This window comes from Hyaena hyaena, unplaced genomic scaffold (assembly GCF_003009895.1).
Source record: "Hyaena hyaena isolate Hyena2069 unplaced genomic scaffold, ASM300989v1 scaffold_208, whole genome shotgun sequence".
Taxonomy (NCBI): Eukaryota; Metazoa; Chordata; class Mammalia; order Carnivora; family Hyaenidae; genus Hyaena; species Hyaena hyaena.
In genome coordinates this window covers 983,225-1,007,560 of record NW_024080839.1, presented here as the reverse complement: position 1 = coordinate 1,007,560, position 24,336 = coordinate 983,225, and the positions used below count along the sequence as shown (strand labels likewise).

The window sequence follows — 24,336 nt, the reverse complement described above, 5'->3', positions numbered from 1 at the left end:
CTGTGTGTGTCTCTCTCTGCCCCTCCCCCATTCGCACTTTGTCTGTCTCTCTCAAAAATAAATATTTAAAGAAAAAAAGAGCCGAACATTTAACCAACTAAGCCACCCAGCCGCCCCCCCAAAATGAGATATTTTAGATTTCTAAGGCCAACCCATAGCAAATTTTTGGGATTAGCTTAGGAAAAATACAGGACTCTCAGGTCCCTCATAGTCTGAACCAGAGTCATTGGGATGATCCTGGTCCATGGGCCTCCCTAGGGCACAGCAAAGTCAGAGAGATCTTCTAAGATACACCCCTTGCAACAGGCACTTTGGCCAGAAATGCTCTTCCATCCTGAGGTTTCAGGCGCCGTCTGGGAGCTCTGGAACCCTGGAGAGGCTATCAGCCATCCCTTCCACCTCAGCAGCCAAGCATCACCTTGGTGACACGCTGTTAGTTCCTCAAACACACCTGCTTCAAGATTCATGCCAAAAAACAGAAGAAACTATTTACTGTAAATGTTTCTATTTCGAAAATTTTGTTTGTTATTGTTTAAAATGTGAGGCTCCCCCACCTGCCCCCGCCCACCACATTCATTCTGCTGTTGCTGAGTGCTTCTTAACTCACTCAATTTTTTTTTCCTCTTCTGTTCGTCTACATCAATCAAAGTACTTTCACTTCACCAATCCCTTTGTCCCATAAAGGTCCGCGATGCCACAAAAGCAGGCAACAGCTTGAGTGTGCTGGTCCGGGAACACCAGTGTACCTCCTCCACGTCAAGCTCAACTTCCCATTAGAAAAAGGAAGTGATAGGGTTGGAAGGCAGCCCTAAACTGTTGTCATTGTTATTGTGAACCTTTAAATAGACTTTTGTATCTGTAAAGTGTTTTGGTTCTGCTCAGAGATCCTGGAGGAAGGTCTGTGCCCATCTTTGATTTTTATCTACACTGCACGCTACATTGTTACTACAAGCTGGGACTACAAAGTAAAAACTAGCCTCCCAAAATGAAATCACAAGTCTTTCAAAATCAAAGCCTTGAAAAGGTTCTTGTCATTCATGTGATCATGAAGATAAAAATTAACCCAGATGAAACCGTCCCCAAGGACTCTGCCTGTCCGCTAGTTTTAACACCACGACCTTTGCACTAACAACAACATTTCTTTAAACACTTTTCTCCTTGGACATTTTTTATCTTCTATTTCATTACATCAATTTTATATGACAAGACCTGCAAGGAAAAGGAATATTTCAGAACTATGGTAATTAAGCAATATTTGGCTTAATTTTGACTAAGAAGAGAAAGCCGAAATTAAAACACGGCTTGTTTTCAAATTGTTCACATATTGCTAATTCTTTGCGCAAGATTTTTATTTTCACTTTGGGATTACCCACTTCGAGTCCATGGTTTTTGTTTCTTAAAAAAGCAGTTATGGCAAACAGGCCCAAAATATTTTCTGCCTCTAAAAATAAACATCTTCGTTTTGAACAACATTCTTAACTTTAAAGTCCCAGCTATTCCCGAAACAGAAGAGACAGTTCATCAGCGATTTTTAAGAGAAGAGAGCTCAGGCAGGTTACAGAATTCTTCCAGGAACCCCTTGGCCTGTCCTCTGTCCACAATATCCAGCAAATTACAGTACTTTGTTAGCTCCCAACAACAAAAGAGGCGTAGAGCAGGGAGGGTGGGAGGGAGGCGGAGCAGAGGTGGAGGGCGGAGCTGCTGGGGGAATCTGTTCTACTAATAAGGGGGGAGGGGGGGAGGAGCATACGTGATGCTCCGGGAAAAGGGAACCTCTAGTACTAAGTACTTTTATATGTTTCTATCCTCTTATGCAACAAAAAGTAGGTTTAAAAAAATTGATATGAACAAAATGTTGGATGCTCTGAAGGATGGCGAGTGATTTGTAAGTAAAAAGGAATAAGGAAGGGAGGGAAGGAAGCAAGTAAGCCAGGAAAGCAGAATGAATAGGAAGATTATACTTCCCAAGCCAACGAAAGGTTTAACTGTCCTAATCCAAGTGTTTAAGATCCTTGAAAACAAAAACCTTCTAGAAAGCAGATACAAGTAGTCACAAAAGAACAGGGAGCTTAGCATGTCACGTCGGCACCATTCACTGGGGGACAGAAGAGGGAGAGAACCAAAATCATGAACAACCCAGAGAGTTTAAATAGATAACGCTCTAGAAAGTAATTCCTAAACTATGGCCTCAATCCTCTCATTTACTTTATAAGTTTCCTTTATATTCTGTGGCCCATCTGTGGTTCACTAAGGAACCAATGGTGCCATCCATTATCCTGCTTTATTTAGTAAAGGAAAAAATAAGAATTTTATCATTTCTCAGGCAGACTTTCCTCCCACACTTTCCTCCCAACACCTTCACCTGCATGGCCATGTAAATATGGGGAGAATAAAATCAATCTTAATAATCAAGAATGTTAGGACTATGCCAAATCCATTTTATATATAGAAATATGTTCATATCTACAATCACAGATGTATTAACACTCAGACAATTCCATGGGTGTACTTGACATCAATCTGATAAGAGGATATCGAAAGATCCTTTTCAAATGTGAATAGCTGTATGTAGGTCCAATAATATTGGAAAGGCAAAGCTACAATAGGTTTTATGCAGCTCGAGTAGAGATGTTAATGTTATTTGTTTATCAAATAATAGTTTCCAAAAAATACAAAAATATTATACTAACAAAACAATAAGGAAAAGACAAACAGCCTAACAGGAAAATAAGCAAATGATAGGAATGGTGACTCCTGAAAAAGGATTTGAAAAAACTAAATATCCAAAAAGAAGTGAATGGATACATAAATTGTGACATATTCATGCAATAGAATATTAAACAATGAAAATTAATAAATCAGAGTTACACATATCAATATGGGCATAGCTCACAAACATAAAATCAAGGAGGAAAAAAGCAACGTGCAGAAGAATGCATATGGAATGTTGCCAACTACATGCGATCTTAAAAAATATTCTTTAGGAGGGACGCCTGGCTGACTCAGTCAGTAGAGCATATGACTCTTGATCTCAGGGTCCTGAGTTCAAGCCCCACATTGGGTGAGCTTCCATTTTTTAAAAGTGCTTAGGAGTCCATGATATTTAGCCAAGGACAACTTGTCATGGCTGATCTGTGGTTGATGGCCAGCTTCCAATATGAGTGGCCGTGCCCACACACTATCGGTTGTGAACTACTTTGAATATCGCCCTTAACATTCATAGGCAGCAAAACTGTAAAGAAATGAATTCCAAATTCACCTCTGAGGAGGAAGGGGTCACAACCAGGTTAGCAATATTTTGTTTCTTAAGTAAGAAGCTAAAGCACATAGATGCTTACTTCATAGATCTTAAATAATACATAACCATGTAAATATACATACACATACATAGGACAGCAAGAGCTTGGAGCCAGGAATCTGGAGATAGCGATTTTATTCCTTATTCTATCAGTTACCTGTGGGACCGTGCTGTCTCTTAAACTTGGTTCTTCTTCGGTGAAATAAGAGGATTTGGGTAGCATTCAGTTCTAAAATGCTAAACTGAATTCAACAGGATGGCTGTGGACCGCTCTGTACTCTGTACTCTACCCCCTCTGTACAAGTGGTGTAACTCATCCTGAGACAAGACTGGCTGACTCCTTATGGAAGCACACACACATCTTTAAATGTATTTTTTAATGTTTTATTTATCTCTGAGAGAGAGAGAGAGAGACAGCATGAGCAGGGGAGGGTCAGAGAAAGAGGGAGATACAGAATGGGAAACAGGCTGCAGGCTCTGAGCTAGCTGTCAGCACAGAGCCTGACAAGGGGCTCAAACCCATGAACCGTGAGATCATGACCTGAGCCGAAGTCGGACGCTTAACCGACTGAGCCACCCAGGTGCCCCGCACATACACATTTTAAAGTTACCCCAGGAATGGTTTGTAATCCCACCACCCTCTTTCCTTTGCTGTCTTTTGTGATGATCATAGACCCCTGAGAGCTGGCGGGCTAGGTTTTAGGAGAGCACAGCAAGCACTATCAGTAAAAACTGATCCAGGATAAAATATGCTTTGTATTTGGTTGTGCTTATGGGTTATTTTCCATAATCATGATACTCCTAAAGTGGGGAAAACTGAGACCCTTAGCATTAATGATTTATTCAAGAGTATACAGCTGTCGGGGATAAACACAGGATTAGAATTCATAATTGGTATCTTAGAAATGATATTGTTTTCACTCAATTTTTGGTCTCTCCTATGACAGACCGTTATTTCACACACTGCCAAGACTCCTCATAAAGAGTTTCCCTCTAGTTCCTACAATCCAACTACATTTAATGATTTACCAAGACTTACACAGTGACAAAACAAACTAGCAAATCCTTAGATCACTCGGTAAAACACTGTAGATTTTATTAAGTAGATCACAAATTCTAGTATATAAAATTTTCTTTAAGAAAGTGCTATGACTTTTTTAAAAATGACATTTTGTCTAACTACTTTAGATTATGACTTTCATACTAGAATTTGAAGGAAATTGTCCTAGGGGGAATTTTTAAAAACTTCAAATCTCCCCCAAAATAGAGCTCCTTTCTGTTCTTTTTGAGTTCGTGTTTCTCCTTAACTCTTCACTTCCAAAGAACCCTTCATTACTGTGCAACTGTGCTGATAAGCAGGGAGTTCCAACTAAACACTTGACACCCAATCTTACCCAACCAATAAGTCTTAGCATTTTGATTGCTTAGTGGCAAAGTAGTCAAAGGAAAAAAACAAACAAATAAAACAAACAACAACAACAAACCACACAGCTGAAAATTAACTGCTGTGTGATTTATTTTTTTTTAATTTTTTTAAAAAATTTATTTCTGAGAGACAGAGAGAGTGTGAGCAGGGGAGGGTCAGAAAGAGAAGGATACAGAATCTGAAACAGGCTCCAGGCTCTGAGCTGTCAGCACAGAGCCCGACGCAGGGCTTGAACCCTTGAACCGCGAGATCATGAACTGAGCCGAAGTCGGACGCTTAACCGACTGAGCCACCCAGGTGCCTCTAACTGCTGTGTGATTTAGAAGCTGTTTTTTTCTAGGGTGCCAGCCAGCAGTGCAACTCTTTAACAGGCATTCATTTGTTCAAAAGTTGCTGACAAAAGCAACTATCAAAATAGAGGGTGTCTCTGAAAAACAGATTTGGTTTCCGAAATAGCAGAACTTCAAACTGTGAGACCATCCCCCCCACCCCCCTATCCAGGCTTCCCTCGTGACTTGCTAGAGAGCTTGTGAACTAGTTTCCTTTTCATTTCTAAACATGTCAGAAGTTTCTCACCTGAAGAGAAACAACCAGACTTATTTGTTTGAGTTTTCCTTAAAGATACATATTTGCCAATTTTGTGGACACCATTTTATGATCTGATCCGAGGTCACATTATGGTAGGAAAAGAACAGAATGCGCTTCTGTGTATACTAAATTATCGTTGTTGTTACTTATAACGTGTGTAGTGACGATATTAGAAATTTGTCCAGCTTTAAAAAACAAAACAAAAAGAAACTTGGAGCACCAAGGAGGCTCGTCAATTAAGCATTAGACTTGATCTCAGCTGCGATCCTGATCTCAGAGTCTTGAGTTGAAGCCCTGCATTGGACTCCACACTAGCCATGGAGACTACTTAAAACAAACAAACAAACAAACAAAAACCCTAATTCTATCTAGTTCTGAGATCACTTTTTCTTTTCTTTTTCTTTTTTTTAAAGACTTTATTTTTAAGTAACCTCTACATCCCATATGGAACTTGAACTTAAAACCCTGAGACCAAGAGTCACATGCTCTACTGACTGAGCCAGCCAGGTGCCCCTGAGGTCACTTTTTCTCTAGTATATCTTTTAACTCATTAAAATATTTAGAAATTATGTGTTTCCCTGTGAAAATAAATTTCATGAAACAAAAATAATCCTTCTGACTCCTTACCTCCATAACTCGGATTATAAAATTAAAAATTTTTCTTTTCATGGAATTTCAGATGACATTTTGAGATTTCTAAAAATAATTCTTTGGTTCTCTCAAAGCCTTCCCCATGGGAATATCCCTGACCTGTTCTGAGCTCCTAAAACACACAGAACTTAAAACATCCTCAAAAAGAAACACCACCTAAGTTGTTTCCTCCTCATCAATGAACCATGAGAACACTCCCCCAAGATGGTTTATCTTTCCAACAATACTTTCTTGAGTGGACCAGAAGTGGAAATACCAATAGATCTTGAGAAGTTAAGACCACTAAGACAAAACGAAATCTCTGTATAATCTTTTGGTTGAAGCTTCTCCAACTTATTTAGTTAGGAAGCTGACCACCTAAGAGAGACACTGAGATTTCCATCTGTTTGAAAAGATACCTCAATCTCACTATTTGCCCATTCCTTCTGACAACCTACACACAGTCCTATAAAAGTGAAGTGGCAGTGGGGCCCCTGGGTGGCTCAGTTAAGAGTCTGACTCTTGATTTCCTTTCAGGTCATGATATCACAGTTCATGAGTTAGAGCTTGTCGTCGGGCTCTGCACTGTTAGCACGGAGATGGGATATTCTCTCTCTCGCCCCCCTTTCCCTCTCTCTGACTCTCCCCCCACTGTTGCTCAATGTCTCTCTCAAAATAAACTTACAAGAAAAAAAGTGAAGTAGCAGGGCCTTCTCCTTTCCTTAAAAGTAAAAACAGGTAAATTCTTCTGACATAGGTGGCCAAAATTGTAAATTCTCTTTTTGGTACTAATGATAAAACAGTAAGAAGAATAGTTAATATTTATTTAGTACTTAATTTGTGGCAAATGTTTTATATATACTGACTCTTTAATCTCACAAGTCCATGAGACAAACACTATCTACCCCACTTAGGAAGACAGAGAAGTATAGTAACTTGCCCAAGCTCATGAGCAAGTCACTGGCAAGGCTTGCTTGGACACAAATATGCAGGATCCAAACTCTGTGTCCTTAAAAGAAACTTCCTAATGGGTAAGATACAGCTAGTGTACTCACTTATCCCATGATTCTGTTAGAGAAATTTGCCAGGGCACATCTACTGAGCATTCAACATAGGAAGTAATTATAACAGATCAATATAGTGATCAAACTAAAATGGACCTTCGCTGGTTTGAATTCTCAGCTCTTCCTGCCCTTTCTCCTCTTTAAAATAAATAAGATGAAACATGTTTTTTGCCCACTGTTGCAGCTAACTGGCAAACTTGTGTAATAAGTTAACCAACAGAACTGGTTTAGCAACAAATGAGATCAAGGTCTCTAAATTCCAATCATAGGTACGTCACTGATCTGAAAGATGATCCAATAGCATTTAACTTAAGTTAAATTGGATGACAAAAGGTTTTTAGAACACAGACTAAAGAATCCATATTTATGAAATCTCAGTAATAAACCCTGATACCAAATATCGAAGTGACAAAGGAAAAGAACAAAGTCTAGCAAGTTTGCTTAACTGCCACCAGGGTTCTGAGTGTTTAGAAACATTCAAAAGGTATAAACATAAGATTGTCCACAATGGTGATCTCTAGGGGCAGGGACTGCAGATGGAAAGTGAAAATAGTATGAAGAAGAACTTTTGCTTTTTAATATGTGTGTTGTTGGATTTTTGTAAGAACACACACACACACACACACACCCGTAAAGAAATGCACAAAGCCTTACCAGACTTAATGTTTAATCCGTATCCAGGAGCCTGACATCAGGAGTACACATTTCATCACCTAACAAAGGGGATAACGTTAAGGAAAAGACCATCATTCTCCCTGCCCCTCTCCAACGCAACTAAAACAAGACTCATTTTCTAAAGTGTTCACCCCTTCCTACCCAAATGTTTCCATTTCATCAGAAGCAAGAGGAAAAACATCTTGAAGGACTTCAACCCTCAAGCAACTCTAAAAGGAAACAAATATCAGAACTGGATGGAGAAGATTGGGAATGGACCTCCCTCTCAACAGTCTTCAGGTAACAAAGGGAAATCTCCCAGTTAGAGGGTTATTCTCTCGGCAAGGTAGAGAATATGTAACGGGAGCCTGAATGTGGGAATGATGAGCAGCGCCACAGAGCGAGCCGTCTTCAGCGTTCGCACCCTCATTCTTTCCAGCCCGTTTGCCTCTTGCTCCAAAAAGTCCAAAGAGGAAGATAAAAGTGAGCAGTGCTTTGTAATGCAAGTGAATGCTTAAATAATATCAGGCCTCTTCTGAGCTATTTCTTCAACAATAAAAATACTATTTGCTTCCCATAATGATTTTTGAAGATGCTTAGCATAAAATCGGAGATATAGTAAGCACACAATGTTAGCTTTTTTCTTGAAGAATTAAATTTCCAACTGCCAGCTAGATGTCCATGCTACCCCACCCTACCACCAAGGCCATCCGTTCTCTCCCACACCTGCTCCTCCTGTGTTCTCTCTCTCTCTATCAAGTAATGGCACCAAGATTCTCTTCAGTACCTTATTTATTTATTCATTCATTCATTCAAGAAATGAATTGTCTTGAATTTTTTAATGTTTTTATTTATTTTTGAGAGAGGGGCAGAGTGTGAGCAGGGGAGGGGGCAGAAACAGAGGGTGACACAGAATCAATCTGAAGCAGGCTCCAGGGTCCTAGCTGTCAGCACAGAGCCCGATGCAGGGCTCGAACCCACAAACCGTGAGATCATGACCTGAGCCGAAGTCAGATGCTCAACCGACTGAGCCACCAGGCGCCGTAGGCACCTAATTTAGAATTCTCTCTCTTCCATCTCCTTTCAATATCTTCTGACTCTGTCCTCCAAATTTCTTCATCACTCACCTAGATTTCTAAAACACCTTGTAATTGGACTCCTTGCCTCTCCAATACATCTTTCAGAATATTATCCTGAGACAGCACTCACACAAAGCTGGGTTCCCTACTGACAAGAATACAATCTATTTACATTTCAACCATCTTATTGAAACGATAGACGTTCATCTAACCATGAAGAGTCTATCGAGACCCCTCCCTACACATTTTGCCATGAGCCCTGCGCTTTACTTTATGCTCTTCTTCAGCCTGCAATCCACTCTCCTCCATTCTCCATCCACAAAAGTCCAACTCTACATTCTAGACCTGGCTATACACCTAAATCTAATGTCAATGTTAGGCTAGTGCTAACTTCCCCAAAGTAGGCATCAATTACCACTGACTTTATGCACCCACAGCACTTGGCCTGCCCTTCTTTCATTCTGGATCATACTACAGTAATTCATTGACAAGGCCATCTCTCCCAGCTCCTGAAGGACAGGGGCCATATCTGCTCACTTCTGATTGCCCTCCTAAACACCTCACATTCAGCCCCTGTTCACTGCACCCTTGAACTGAATGTAACTAGCATTTATTACAGTGTGTTCTGCGGTATTCAATAATAGTGTAGTGTCCATTATGTGTATTACCTCAGTAACATTCACAACACCTTTTTAAGGCAAGGTGTATTTTGGCCTCCATCTAACAGACCAGGCCACTCTACTCAGAGGGGTTATGTGATCTGTCCAAAGTGATAGACCTAGTATATGGCAAAGCCAGGATCTGAACCAAAGTCAGTCTGAAGTCATGACTTCAGAAGCCATGCTCTTAACCATCACATTATACCACAGACATTTCCAAAACTCCTTCGTTCTTTTAGTTCTTCTACATATGTATGAGTATTCCCCAAGACCACGACCCCGGTAAATTACATTTTCTACTATCAGCACGTGGAGGCCATTTTGGCTCTGCTCTCCTCTGGGGTCATAAACAAGCATGTCCAATGTCTCCCAGATTCACTTATTTTTCTCTTTTCCTACCTCAGCCCCAAGCCCCTAAAGAGCAAATCAGAAAAAAAATGATAATCTGGAAGGCAAGGACAGGCAGACCATCGAACCTTCCCTTCTTCATGGAACATACAACATTAAGTCAGTTTATAAGGTTTAACGGGCGTACATAACCCAAAAGAATATGGTGGATCATTCCAAGTCATACTTGTCCTGCTCAAACCTGAAATCAGCAGCAGTTACTAAGAAAACACAGAGCCAACTGGGAGACAACATGATGACTCACAAAAGGGGCACGCTTACTTTCCAAGTCTCAGGAAGCATCACCAACAGAGCCCCGTAACCAAATCATCAACTTGTGGTTAGAAACATTCTGGAGTTTCTTTTCATCTGGCCTAGAAGCAGTCACAACCAGTGCTGGACTAAACACTACTTATAAAATTAATTGTTATGCAACTAAGTTGAAGCTTCCCATAATGAAAGAAAGTACAAAGACTACAAAGGTGACAGACTTGCTTTTATACAAAAGTCTATTGACAAAGGAAAACTTCTTACTCGCTGTCATGAAATGAGTGCTTGGAAAGGATATTCAAGAGAACACTTGTGACTCATTTTTCTTGTCAACTTACAAGTGCAAATCATAAAACACACCGTTAACAGTTTTAAAAACTGAATTTATGGTAGGCATTCCTTTATTTTTTTTTTTTCTTTCTGAATCACTAGCTCAAAATTTTGAAAGTCTAGCATCCATTATTTTAGCAAATGATCCCATCACATGTTGGATATAACCTACCATCGTACTAACAGCTTAGATGCATCAGAGTTGTAGGGGGATTTCTCCTCTATTATTTGTTTTGGGGGCATGGAAAACAGTCTTCATTTATTTTGTGTATTTTGCTTCAATTTATACTTAAGATAAAAGTTACTTCTGAGTAACTAAATCTTTTTTATTTTTTTAATTTATTTTTATTTATTTTGAGAAAGAGAGAGAGAGAGAGAGACAGGGGAGAGGGCAGTGAGAGGAGACAGAGACTCTCAAGGAGGCTCTGTACTGTCAGCGCAGAGCCCGATGCGGGGCTCAGACTCACAAACTCTGAGATCATGACCTGAGCCAAAGTCAGATGCTTACCTGATGAAGTCACCCAGGTGCCCCTAATGAAATCTTTTTAAACACAAATTAGCTAATTCCTACGGTATGACCCATTAATTACTTTTTCACACAGAGGAAGCCAAACCTGAAGATCTCAGCTGTAATACAATCCTCTTTTCCTCAAGATGCCCCCACCTGTACTGCAAAGCCAGAGCAGGGGGAAACAGGTGCTATGTCTGCATGGATTAAGTCTGCACCTCCCCCCCCCCCCCCCCCCCCCCCCCCCCCCGCCAGGAAATACAAAGTATCTTGCAGCCGGAGCTCTAACTAAATTGAGCTCTAATCTCAATGAAAAGACTGTGTGTAGCACATGGACTAAAATGAGTGGGGTTTTTTTTTTAAGATATATTGTTCATCCCTAAATGTTAAATACCTTTCCTTTTCTTTTTTTAAATTTTTTAATGTTTCTTTATTTTCTGAGAGACAGAGACAGAGAGACAGAGATTGGGCATCAGGAGGAGAGAGACAAATAGAGGGAGACAGAGAATCCGAAGCAGGCTCCAGGCTCCAACCTGTCAGCACAGAGCCTGATGGGGAGCTTGAACTCGTGAACAACACGATCATGACCTGGGCTGAAGTCAGACCTAACCGACTGAGGCTCCCAGGTGCCCCAATACCTTTTCTTTTCAAAAAAAAAAAAAAAAAAGCAACAGAATTGCTGAAATGAATGAGAATTTTTAATTTACATATACTAAAAATTTTCCTAGAGGTCTACAAACTTTTTATTTTTTTTATTTTTTTAATGTTTTTTTTTTTAATTTATTTCTAGGAGAGAGAGAGAAAGAGACAGCGTGAGCAGGGGAGGGTCAGAGAGAGAGGGAGTCACAGACTCCGAAACAGCCTCCAGGCTCTGAGCTGGCAGTCAGCACAGAGCCCGACACGGGGCTCGAACCCACGAACCACGAGATCATGACCTAAGCGAAAGTCGGACGCTTAACCGACTAAGCCACCCAGGCGCCCCTACAAACTTTTTTTTAATGTTTATTTATTTCTGAGACAGAGAGAGACAGAGATAGAGGCGGGGAGGAGTAGAGAGAAAGGGAAATACAGAATCTGAAACAGGCTCCAGGCTCCAAGCTAACAGCACAGAGCCCAACACGGGGCTCGAACCCATGAACTGTGAGATCATGACCTGAGCCGAAGTCAGATGCTTAACCAACTAAGCCCCGTGGGCACCCCAAGATCTACAAACTTTCCTATGATACCTCCCTTTCCAAAAACATACCTTTCAAATTAAAGTTTCCCCTTCAAGCAAAATATTTCAATTTTGGCAATACATGGGTGTGTATTCTTGCTTACTTTTCTGCAATGTTATCTATAAGTATAATATATATGTTGCTACCATGATGATGGTTTATAAAATATTCTGATAGAATGTGTTACTAATGGGGCACCTGGGTAGCTCAGTCAGCTAAGTGTCTGATCCCAGGGGTCATGAGATCAAGCCCAGAGTCAGGTTCTGTGCTGAGCGTGGACCCTGCTTAAGACTCTCCCTCTCCCTTTCTCTCTCTCTCAAATTACATTTAAAAAAGAATATATTCACTGATATAGCCAGTATATTTATTTTTAGTGAATTTTAATAGGAATCTATGTACACATGTCTCCACACTGCTCTTTTGTTTTACTACCTTCTGTGTAAGTGAACTCCAGATAAACTTGATCTATAATTTAATGTGTAACCATGAAATGCCTATTTGTGATTCAGTTTCATATTTATCTTTAGCATCTTAGTAGCTCAAATAATTTAAAACTGAATTATTTATGGCTAAAATAATATATGTGGAATATATACCACAAAATAATCCAGCGTAGGGGTGACAGGTGAAGGTACAGGTAGGGCCACATTGGCAGGATTTGATAATTATTGATACTGAATAATGTTTACACAGGACTTCATTACACTGTTATCTCTGATTTTGAATACGTGTGAAACTTTTCACAATAATGTGTTTTAAAATCCAATTCGTGGGGCACCGGGGTAACTCGGTCAGTATAGCATCCGACTCCTGATTTCGGCTCAGGTCACAATCTCAGTTCGTGAGTTTGTGGGATCGGGCTCTACGCTGACAACATGGAGCCTGCTTGGGATTCTCCTTCTGCCCCTCCTCACTCACATGTGCTCACACATGCTCTCTGTCTTTCTCTTTCTCAAAATAAATAAATAAATAAACAAACATTTTTAAGATAAACAAATAAAAATAAAACCCAATTTACTATTGCTTCATTGTCAGGCATAACTTCACAATTTTGAATTTCTGTTTTACCCACATAGCGATTAATGTTTTACATGACACTTCATCAGTGCCAACACTGCTCTAATCAATCTATTTATTTATTTATTTCAACATTTATTTATTTTTGAGAGACAGAGACAGAGCATGAGCAGGGGAGGGGCAGAGAGGGAGACACAAAATCTGCAGGCCTCAGGATCTGAGCTGTCAGCACAGAACCCGATGCAGGGCTCGAACTCACGTACCGTGAGGTCATGACCTGAGCTGAAGTCAGACACTTAACTGACAGAGTCACCCAGGTGCCACCACCAACACTGCTTTTAAAGTACAGTGGGGTTCGGGTGCCTGGGTGACTCAGTCAGTTGAGCCTCTGACTCTTGCTTTCAGCTCAGGTCATGATCTTGCAGCTTTATGGGTTTGAACCTCGCACGGGGCTGCCAAGCCTTCTTGGGATTTTCTCTCTCACCCTCTGTCCTGTCCCTCCCTCATTGACGTTGTCTCTTTCTCTCTCAAATAAATAAATAAACAAGAGAGAGAGAGAGAGAGAAAGGAAGGAAGGAAGGAAGGAAGGAAGGAAGGAAGGAAGGAAGGAAGGAAGGAAGGAAGGAAGGAAGGAAGAAAAGGAAGGAACGAATGAACAAATGAATGAACGAACAGTGGGGTAATAAATCTCTTAGACATCCCTGGCTACAGAACCCTCAGATTTGGCTTAACCTTAGGAAATGTGAAATTCACACCGGCAAACATTACACTATGCATGAAAGTGACGATATGTACCAGGAAATACATACAGACACATACAACCCTGTAAACCCAAAGCACTTCATTATGGCCCCTAATCTAGATGATGTGGAAGAAATCCCTTAGTTAACAGTGAGCTAACTTCAGTAAGGACGGATTTCACCTTACGGACTGATATTTTGCTGCACAGTTGCTGTTCTTTGTAGGCTGTCCTCTGTAAGGATGCAAAGACATTAGGAAATATGATAAGGAATCTGTGACACCAATACTGTAGTTCATAATGCATAACAGGTACGAGAGGGGAAAATGAATAATAAAAACACATATTAGAACTAAGATGATGCATTTCATAAATTTCTATAGCATACACCAAAAAAAAGTATGATGGAATAAATATCACACTTCTAAATCATACTCCTAGAATTTTGGAGCTGTGAAAAAAATATCAAAGATCATCTAATCCTCTATGCCAGTGGTTCACAAACTTAAGAGCATGCATCAGAATCACTTGGATGGCTTGTTGGGGGCACCTGGGTGGCTCAGTCGGTTAATCCACCGACTGTGGCTCAGGTCATGATTTCACAGTTTGTGGGTTCAAGCCCCACGGCAGGCTCTGTGCTGACAGCTCCGAGCCTGGAGCCTGCTTTGGATTCTGTGTCTCCCTCTCTCTCTGCCCCTCCCCAACTTGTGCTCTGTCTGTCTCAAAAATAAACAGTAAAAAAAATTTTTTAACAGAGATTGCCACCCCCCACGCCCGCCAGCCAAGGTTTCCAATTCAGTAGATTGGATGCTGCTGGTCCCCAGAACACACTCAGAGCAGCACTGTGTTAAGCTCGCTCCCACCGCCCTGTTCGTGTCTCCTTTGCAGGGTCACCAGTTACCACACTGGATTCCATGCTCCTCTGTTGTGCGTTTTGCTCCCACTAGACAACTGCCTTTCTAAGAGCAAGGGACATAAATTTTCAGAAATGTTCCAGAGCCCAGATTCAATAAACATTTACAAAATAAATTAATTTGTTGAGTGAATGGAGTTTGCCCACTCATTTCATAGTCGAGTGTTTGTCGGTGGATTAATAATCAGAAGAGGGGCACATGTGCATAACCGGATAGAAAAGCTACTCACTGACAACAGCAAACAGCAAACACTGGCGGGACCCAAAGGGAGACTAAAAGTCAGCGGGAACCACGGCAACAAGTACAAGGGAAATTCTAGAGAGATCTAAGAACTGCATCTCAGGCTAGAGTTTTCTTTCCTTTTTTTAATTTCATTTACTTATTTTGAGGGGGGAGGGACAGAGGGAGGAAGAAAGAATCCTAAGCAGCTTCCACGCTGCCAGCACAGGGCTCAATCTCAGGAACTGGGAGGTCATGACCTAAGCCAAGATTAAGAGTCAGATGCTTAACTGAGCAGCCCAGGCGTCCCTCAGACTGGAATTTTCAATCCAAGATGGACTATGACAAGCAGAAGCCAGAGCTTCACTTTTGTCAAATGTGTTGCTTTCACCTGAGGTGCTATAACTGAGGACTTTTCATCTCACATACCATCAAAAGAAAGAAATGCTTCCAAACTCATGTTTTGAAGTTTCTCAGAGTCTGGAAAATATCAGCACAGGTGGATTGATTCCTTCTCCGCATCCACCTTCCTCCTCCTAATGTCGTCCAGAGGAAAGAAAACACACACGGCACACTCAGCAGTGCCTGCCTGGAGAGTTCTCCAAGTCCAGGTGTTCTGAATATTGCAACCCTACAGTATCCTGAAGTACCTGTTCAATGACAATTCAGTGGATTTAGTTTAAGAAAATGAACTATGCTAGGGCACCTGGGTGGCCTAGTGGGTTAAGTGTCTGACTTCGGCTCAGGTCATGATCTCATGGTTGGTGGGTTCGAGCCCCGCATCGGGCTCTGTGCTGACAGCTCAGAGCCTGGAGCCTGTTTCAGATTCTGTGTTTCCATCTCTCTCTGCCCTTCCCCTGCTCATGTTCTGTCTCTCTCTCTCAAAAAAAGAAAAAAAATTTTTTTTGATAAATTATGCTCTGATTTCTGAATTTCACTACTTCTTTTTAAAAATTTTATTAATGTTTTATTTATTTCTGAGAGAGAGAGAGAGACAGTGTGAGCAGGGGAGGGTCAAAGAGAGAGGGAGACACAGAATCGGAAACAGGCTCCAGGCTCTGAGCTGGCTGTCAGCACAGAGCCCAACGCGGGGCTCGAACCCACTAACCATGAGATCATGACCTGAGCCGAAGTCGGACGCTTAACCGACTGAGCCACCCAGGTGCCCCTGAATTTCACTACTTCTTTAAAGTTTATTCTAACTTAGAACTTTGTGTGTGTGTGAGTCAAATCCATCACCTCAATTTGACTGATATTTTTTCTTTTCATTTAACAATAATACAATATGTAGGGATGTCTGAGTGGCTCAGTCAGTTAGGCAGCCGACTCTTGATTTCGGCTCAGTCAGGATCTCACAGTTTGTGAGTTCGAGTCCCACGTCAGGCTCTGCACTGACGGTGCAGAGCCTGCTTGGGATTCTCTCTCACCTTCTCTCTCTGCCCCTCCCCTGCTTGTGTTCTCTCTCTCAAAATAAATTAATAAACTTAAAAAAACAATAGTACAAAATGTATAATTCTATGGGTACATATGACTTTTTTCTTATTTTTTAAATCCCTTTAAAAATAGCTATTCAAACAAAATAATGTAGTATGAGGTCTACAAAAGACAAAACATAAAATATGTGACAATGACACAAAGAGCAACAGGAGAGCGATGGAAATATACTATTATAAACAAGGTTATTCATCTGGACACGAGATGAGATAATAACACTTGAAGGTAAAGTGTGGTAAGTTAAAAGTGTATACTATAAATGCTAAAGAACCCACTAAAATAACAAAATAAGGAATGATAGCTAATAAGCCAAAAAAGGATATAAAATAGAAAATACTCAATAAATATATAAAAATAGTAAAATATATATAAACAATCAATAAATCCAAAGATCAGAAAAGAGAAAAAAGGAACAAAGAACAGATGAGAAAAGCAGAAAACATAGAACAAGTTTCTAGATTTAAACCTAGCCATATTAATAATGCCTTTAAATATAAGGGGTCTAAACAACCCAATTAACAGGGATCATCACACTGCATAAAAAGGTAACACTCTTCAAGGAAGTGAAGCCTAACTCTCCATTCTTTAAGTATGAGCTGCACATAGTGACTTCCTTACCAAAAAGTACAGAACAGAAGGGGAAGAAAAACGTAGGTTCACAGGGGAGAAACCTGACAAACAACTACCTCAGCCAGGTGATCAAGGTTAACATGAAGAGGGAGAAGTCCTATTGATATTATACTCCTCTGACATGGTGTAATTAGAATACACACTCTTTTCAAGTGCACAGGAGACATTTACTTCAAGACAATATGTTCTAGACTATAAAATAATTCTCTATAAATGCAAAAGCACTTGAACCACACATAGTATGGCTCTTTGACCACAACGGAATTGAATTAGAAATCAGGAAGAGAAAGATCTCTGGAAAATCCACAAATATTTGGAAGCCAAGTAATATACTGCTGGGTAATTCAGGGCCAGAGAACATAACAACAAAAAGCTTTAAAGTGTTCTGAACTGAATGAAAATGGAATCACACCAAATCAAAATTTGTGAGATGTCACTGAAACAGTACCCAGGAATAAATTCACAGGACTAAACATCTATACAGCAAAAGAAAAACAGTCACAAAAGCAATGACCTTAAGAAACTAGAATAAGAAGAGCAAATTACACCTAAAGTAAATAGAAAAAAGGAAATAAGGTTCAGAATGAAAAGTCAATTAAGTAAATAGAAAAACAAAAGAGAATATCAATAAAAGCAATAGCTGGTTCATTGAAAAGGTCAATTAAAGTGCTAAACCTCTAGCCTAGGGTTTCTCAACCTTGGCACTCCTGACGTTTTGTCTCAATGATGTTTTTTTAGAGGATCTCTCTCTCCTGTTCATCGTAGGATCTTGAGCAGCATCCTCGGTCTTGACCCACTAGATGCCAACAGCAAATGCCACCCAGCCCCCAAACCCCTAACGCACACAAGACATCGTCTCTATATATCATCTGTCTCTAGAAATTGCGAAGGGTTCCCAGGAGCAGTAGAGTAAACTTCAACCCATACTCCACTCTGTAAACAAACATTAACTCAAAGTCGACTGACCTAAACGTAAAATGAAAAGTTTATAGGTTTCCATTCTTTTATAGAGCTTTCCTAAGAGTTTTAGAACTCTCGGAAAAAAATCTTTGTCACCTTGAGTTAGGCAAAAATTTCTCAAGGTACCACATCAAAAGTACAATTCCTTAAAGAATAAATTGATAAATTGGACTTTATTAAAATATAAAACTTCTGATCTTCAAAGATAGTGTTAAGAGAACATAAGATGAGGAATAGACTGAAAGTAAATATTGCAAATAATGTATCTGACAAAGAACTTGTATCTAGAAAATATAGAGAATACCTGGGTGGCTTAGTTGGTTAAGCATCTGGCTTCGGCCCAGGTCATGAATCTCCAGGTTCGTGAGTTCAAGCCCTACATCAGGCCCTCTGCTGTCAGCATAGAGCCTGCTTCAGATCCTCTGTCACCCACTCTCTCTCTCTGCCCCTTCCCCACTCACGCTCTCTCTCTCAAAAATAATTTTTAAAAATTAAAAAAAAAAAAGTGGGGCTCCTGACTGGCTCAGTTGGTTAAGCTTCCAACTTCCACTCAGGTCATGAGCTCACAGTTTGGTTCGCGAGTTCGAGCCCTCCATTGGGCTCTGTGCTGACAGCTCAAAGCCTGGAGCCTGCTTTGGATCCTGTGTCTCCCTCTTTCTCTCTGCCCCTCCCCTGCCCTGCTTGTGTGCACACGCGCTCTCTCTCTCTTTCTTAAAGATAACGAAATAGGGGCGCCTGGGTGGCTCAGTTGGTTAAGCCTCCGACTTCAGCTCAGGTCATGATCTCACGGTTTGTAGGTTCGAGCCCCATGTCCGGCTCTGTGCTGACAGCTAGCTCAGAGCCTGGAGCCTGCCTTTGGATTCTGTGTCTCCCTCTCTCTGACCCTCCCCTGCTCACGCTGTCTCTCTCTCTCTCTCTCTCTCAAAAATAAGTAAAACACTTAAAAAATAAAGATAACTAAATAAATAAACATATATATCCATATATAAAGAATTCTCAAAACTCAATAATAAGGAAGCAACCAACTCAATTATAAAACAGGCAAAAAACATAAACAGAAACGTCAAAAGTGAAGCTATATGGATGGGAAATAAGCATATGATTAGTCATCAGGGATATGCAAATTAAAACCACAATGAGATACCACTCTAGCAGAATTCTATGAAAAGCCTGACCATACCAAGTGTTGGCAAGGATGTAGAAGTCTCATACACAACTTGGGGGATATAAAACGGTATAACCACTGCAAAACATATATCTACCGTATGATCTAGGCATTCCACTCCTAAACACTTACTTAGGGGAAAGAAAAGTAGATGCCTAGACAAGACTGTATAATAGCTTTACTTTCAATAGCCAAAAACTGGGGGAAAAAAGCCAAATGCCAATCAATGGGTGTATGGATGAATGAACTGGGGTATATCCATACAATGGAGTAACATTTAACAACAAAAAGGAATGAATCATTGATACACACAAGATGGAGGAATCTCAAAATTATTATACTAAGTGAAAGAAGCCAGACAAAAAAGAGACCATGCTATATGATTCCATTTATATAAAATTCTAAAAATACAAATTAATCCATAGGGTCAGAAAGCTATCTTTGGTTGTCTGGGGTAGGAAAATGCAGGTGTAGGGAGGGGCCCAGGGGGAGATGGTTTCACAGGTCTATATATAAGTAAAAAACGGGGGCGCCTGGGTGGCTTAGTCAGTTAAGCGTCCGACTTTCGCTTAGGTCATGATCTCGCGGTTCGTGGGTTCGAGCCCCACGTCAGGCTCTGTGCTGACTGCCAGCTCAGAGCCTGGAGCCTATTTCAGAGTCTGTGTCTCCCTCTCTCTCTGACCCTCCCCTGCTCACGCGGTCTCTCTCTCCTAGAAATAAATAAAAAATATTAAAAAAAAAAAAAGTAAAAAACGTAGCGAATTTTACACTCTACACATGTGAGGCTTACCATGTGTCAATTATACTCAACGGAGCCAGTGTAAGAATTATCACACTAGGGATGCCTGAGTGGTTCAGTCAGTTAAGCATCTGACTCTCAGTTACAGCTCAGGTCATGACCTCACGGTTTCGGGAGTTTGAGCCCCGAGTCAGGCTCTGCGCTGACAGTGCGAAGCCTGCTTGGGATTCTCTCTCTCCCTCTCTCTCTCTCCCCCTCCCCCACTCACGCTGTCTCTGTCTCTCTCAAAATAAACAAACTTGAAAAAAATTTTTTAAAAGGAATTATCAAATCAAACAGCCAAGTGCAGACAGTTTAAGATAACAATCAAAAAAGAACATAACCTGCAATCCAGTGAAGAATTACAGGCTTTAAACATAAGTGATTCTACCCTATTCCGGAGACATGCTCCTTCACTTGGTAAAAGTAGGAAAGGGGGGCATATGTCACAGGTCATTGGTTGATATGAAAGCAAGCAAGAATAAAAAGTGAGCACACAGTGAAACCCCAAACACTAGGCTATCGCATTTAACATTAACGTTACTTCTTAATTAAGATGTAGCCAATCTGAAATAGTTCATAATAATAAAGAAAGAAAAAATGACTTAGTGTTTCCAGTTTGGCCTGTTCCACTCCCAGGAAGAACAGGGTGTTTCTCTCCCACCACAGTCCGGAAGAATACATCTTTTCCAGCACGGCCACGCATATGTTGCAATGACTCGTCCATTAGGACAGGGACTCTGCCTTTTGATGTTGGCACTGTGGTCAAATATAAGTGTTTTGAAGTTGGCGAGCCTGGCTTCCGAGCCTAGGCTCTGCCATTCACCTACCAGGCAACCTCAGAAAGATACCTGATCCCCGGTTTTATAAACTGTGAAACAGGGCTAATAGGGTATGTGAGGATTCAATGTGAATTTATCCAAACCTTGGCCTACAAGGAAGGCCCTGCTTGATCCTTCCCCTGATTACCGCTCTATCTTCACTTAGTTCTTTCCCTCCAGCTGACAGTGCTGAGGCACAACCACCTTCTCCCACTACCAATAAACCCACACACGGCCAGGCTCGTTCCTGACTCAAAGCTATTTCCTCTCCTGATCTTCCGTGTCTCTATTCTCCCCACCATCTCCTGTTTCCTTCTCATCAAAGACACAGCTTAAATGTCAGCTCCACAGAGAAGCCTTCTCACTATTCACATAGGATCCCCTGGTCTCAGTCTCCGCATCCCATTGTCTCCTTCTTTCTTTCAACAGTCACTCAACAAATAGCTCTTAAGGACCTACTGCACGCCAGGCACCGTTCCAGATTCTGAGGACACAACAGTGACCACGACAGCACGGATGGAGAGCAATCCAGCGGGGCAGACAGACCATTAACAAATGAGTAAAACCCATAGAGTATGTTAGTTCCAGGGTCATAAATGCCATTGAGAAAAATAAATTGTGAACAGGGGAAAGGAGATGGGGGTTGCAAGAGGGGCTGTGATTTGGGGCACCTGGGTGGCTTAGTCGGTTAAGTGTCCGACTTTCGCTTAGGTCATGATCTCGCGGTTCATGGGTTCGAGCCCCGCGTCGGGCTCTGTGCTGACTGCCAGCTCGGAGCCTGGAGCCTGTTTCGGAGTCTGTGTCTCCCTCTCTCTCTGACCCTCCCCTGCTCACGCTGTCTCTCTCTCTCTCTCCTAGAAATAAATAAAAAAAAAAAACATTTAAAAAAAAAAAAAAAAAAAAGAGGGGCTGTGATTTTAAATCTGGGGTTTTGCCAAGGCTCACTGAGAACACAAAAATTTTTATTCATTTACTCTGAGAGAGAGAGAGAGAGCATGGAAGAGGCAGAGAGAGAGAGAGAGAGAAGTGGAGAGAGAGAATCTCAAGCAGGCTCCGTGCCGTCAGTGCAGAGCCCAGCTCCCGGCACGAACCCGTGAACTGTGAGATCATGACCTGAGCTGAAATCCAGAGTCGGATGCTCAACCAGCTGAGCCACCCAGGTGCCCCTGAAAACACAATAATGAATAAAGAAGTGAAGGGGGTCAGGGAGGGAACCACAGACAGGAGGGCTGTGCCAGGGGCATTCCAGGCAGAGGCAACAGCAGGTCCGAAGGGACCTCAAACAGCCACGAAACTGGCTTGGCTGTGGAAGTATGTGCAAGAAGCGCAGCAGATAAGAGCAAAACGGTGAATGACCGGGGAATGAGGAGGACGGGATGGGGTAAGCTCCGGGCCCACCGTCAGGCCTGTCTTAAGTGCGTGATCTGATTGGCATTTTAAAATCTGCAATTAGTTTGCTAATGGTTTCCACGTTCTGTGGCCCTTCCCCAGATCTTCCCCACTGCTGGCAGTCCTGTGCGCTGTTACACCTCCAGCACCCAGCACAATGCGTCGTAGGCACTCAACAAATACGGATTCGATGAATGAGCTAATCTATGCAAAGCATTTACTGGTACAGAACAAGCACTCCATAAATGGTAACCATTATTATTTGGAACCCCAGGTTTCAGCGCAGTGGCTGACATTTGGTAAAAGCTTACTTGAGGAAATGAATAATTTTGTGAAATGATTAAAAATCTATATTAAAAACATATGATGAGTAACGACAAATTGATCAATTGCTTTTCACCCTTTTCCTTACTTTTAAGGCATGGCGGATTCTATTTTTGAGCTTCACTTTAAACTGTTAAGCTACTACAGGGGCACCTGGGTGGCTCAGTGGGTTAAGCATCTGACTTCGGCTCAGGTCATGACCTCACGGTTTATGAGTTGGAGCCCCACTTCCGGCACTGCGCTCACAGCTCAGAGCCTGGAGCCCGCTTCAGATTCTGTGTCTCCCTCTCTCTCTGCCCTTACCCCACTCACACTCTCTTTCTCAAAAATAAATAAACATTTAAAAAATTAATAAATAGGGGCGCCTGGGTGGCTTGGTCGGTTAAGCGTCCGACTTTCGCTTAGGTCATGATCTCACGGTTGGTGGGTTCGAGCCCCGCATCGGGCTCTGTGCTGACTGCCAGCTCAGAGCCTGGAGCCTGCTTCAGTCTGTGACTCCCTCTCTCTCTGACCCTCCCCTGCTCACGCTGTCTCTCTCTCTCTCTCCTAGAAATAAATAAAAAAACATTTTAAAAAAATTAATAAATAAACTTAAACTTCTGAGGGCACCAGCTAGAATAATCCCATTGTGACTTGATTCTTTAAACATACTGCAATATCCTCCAAACACAATTAGCTTAACGCACTGAAATGCTTGTAAAATTTATGATTGGGTGAACTCACATGATTTTTTTTTTTTTTTAGTAATCTTAATGTACAAGGCTAAGCTGACCCAAACTGGTTTGATTTTTATTTTTATTGAATTCAAATAAAGCTCAGTTAACTCAAACAGGTGAGCAAAGAACTAAGAATTTCCCCCCTTTTAATTGATGTTGACATCTCCAGAGTCTTTATCACAAAAAAGCGTAATGAGGATTACACCAGCGCCCTTCTCCCTCGTGGTGCTTTGGGGTAGGGGCATAATGGCGGGGCTAAGGCCATTTAGTGCTCATCTCGGGAAAAGTCTCGGGAAGTCCCAACAGTTTTCCAGAAATAAAACTAAAGAAGGAGTCATGCATTCAAGTACAAAAACACGCCAAATATTCCATCTCATAAAAGGTGAACACCCTCTCCTGACGATATTCACAAGGTCTGAATGGCAGGGACCCAGAGTGGGAAAGGGCCAGGTGTGGTTTAGAGGTTTCACTGCAATCCCCAACCCTAAAAGTAGCCGAACTCATCCTCGCACAACCATATAGTCACTGCAAGGAGGACTTCGGAGCTATGGAAACTTTCAAAAAAGCAGATGAAAGTTGCCTGAAATGAAACAAACTTCTAAAAAGAAAAAAAGATGCAAAAGTATAGAGCGGCTACAAAGAACCCTCTCAGTTCGGCTCTGACTTGCTGGTGCTTGTACAAAATCGTGCCTGCTAGCATCTAGCTCCGACGCTCCCTTCCACTAGGGGAGGGGAAATAATAACTTTCGGAAATAACAAGCGTCCACAAAGGCAAATGTTACACGGGACTTCTCAGGCTCCGTCTAAGGTAGCTCCTGTAGATTCGAGGAGCACTGATTCCACACAAGTCCCCCCCATCCCCTGCTTTTTTTTTTTTTTTTTTAACATTAGGAAAATAACCTAAAGAGGAAAAGGTGCTACCGTCAGACCCTCAAGGCAATTTCAGACAACAAAGACCCCAAGCAATCAAAATGGAATTATAATCCCAGCCGTCCGGGCTGCCCCCGGCGCGGGGGCGCTTGGCTGTTCCTCGAGCGCAGGGGCCCGCGGGTCCCCGCTC

General features: G+C 41.6%; 1 protein-coding gene across 1 annotated transcript in view; it reads right to left on the bottom strand.

The window, feature by feature from the left end:
- Positions 1 to 24,336, bottom strand: part of SYNE2 (spectrin repeat containing nuclear envelope protein 2) — a 337,350-nt gene that overhangs the window by 312,331 nt on the left and 683 nt on the right. The gene's annotated exons all lie outside the window — the stretch shown is intronic.